Here is a 1,307-nt window from a genome sequence, read left to right as displayed (position 1 = left end):
CGTGAGGGCGAGCGGCTGTTGCAATTCGGGGCACTGGCGAACCCATAGTATCTAGTGACGCTCGCTGTTGTGCAGCGGGCACTACGATATGGTGCCATAACCCGGGACACGGAAGCGAGCACGCTCGACTGGAAAGAGGCATCGTGTTGGAACCAAGCGTCCAAAGTACCCCTTGTGGTGTGTACTCGTATGGTGTGTCGTGCACTTGAGCACGTGAATGGTGCGTGGGCTGTTCCAAAACACCGCCCAAAGGTAGCCGCTACTGTCGCACAGGAGTGCTCCGTGAAAGAAATGCCACGTGCTGAAGAGCAACAACTGTTGTGTGGTCCTCCCAAAACTCCTATGGAAGTAATGCGACTGTGCGAACGATCTCAAGGCCTTGGCGAGAAAATGTGCTTGTGCACTCGCTATAGCGAAATTTGGAACGCCGGTGACAAACCGCTAGCGAAAACAAACCTGACTACGTTCAAGGTAGAACTGCGCGAAGGCACGTTACCAGTGCATTGAGGCTACAGACTCGTTAGCGCTGCTAAAAGACAGCGCATAGCTCGGCTCCTAAACCAGTGTGTTGAAGAAGGCTTGTGTGACCCCAGTGATTCAGAGTGGTCGTCGGCAGTGTTGCTCGTGCCCAAGCCGGAGGGGCGAGACCGCCTCTGTATCGACTACAGGCCTCCGAATAGAGTCACAAGAGTGCCAGCATACCCGCTCCCACAAATTCAGCAGGCCTCCGATGCGCTGCAGGGAAAGGAGTTCTTCTCTGGTTTCGACTGCCCAGATGCCTGCTGGCAAATCGAAGTCGAGGCGGGAAGCCGCAGGTATTTGGCGTTCAGCACACCGGACGGGCAGTATAAATGGACCAGTATGCCGTTCGGCGCAGCCGCCGCACCGGCGACGCAGCAGCGTATGATTGATGAGTTGCGGGGCGGCATGAAGTGGGTATGCGCAATAGCTTACCCGGATGATGTGGTTGTCTTCAGCGAAACGTTTGCTGGGCATCTGCGACACCCGGGAACATTCCTCTCGAAAGTCCGCGAAGCGAACCTGCACTTAAGGCCACAGAAGAGCAGCTTATGCAGGAAAGAGACAAGCTACCTTGGTTTCTTAGTGTCGGCTGCAGGGGTGAGGCCCGGCCCCCTCAAAACAGCTCCGATAGCTGCATTCCCCGTCCCCGAAGACTTGAAAGGGGTGCGAAGTTTCTTAGGCATTGGCAGTTACTATCGGCGATTTATCCGTGAATACGCACGGATTGCAGAGCCACTGCAACAGTTACTTGTCGCGAACACTCCGTTCCGTTGGGGGCCGGAACA

This window comes from Cystoisospora suis (genome assembly GCF_002600585.1).
Source record: "Cystoisospora suis strain Wien I chromosome Unknown contig_3025, whole genome shotgun sequence".
NCBI lineage: Eukaryota > Apicomplexa > Conoidasida > Eucoccidiorida > Sarcocystidae > Cystoisospora > Cystoisospora suis.
Note: the sequence above shows the minus strand (reverse complement) of the source record.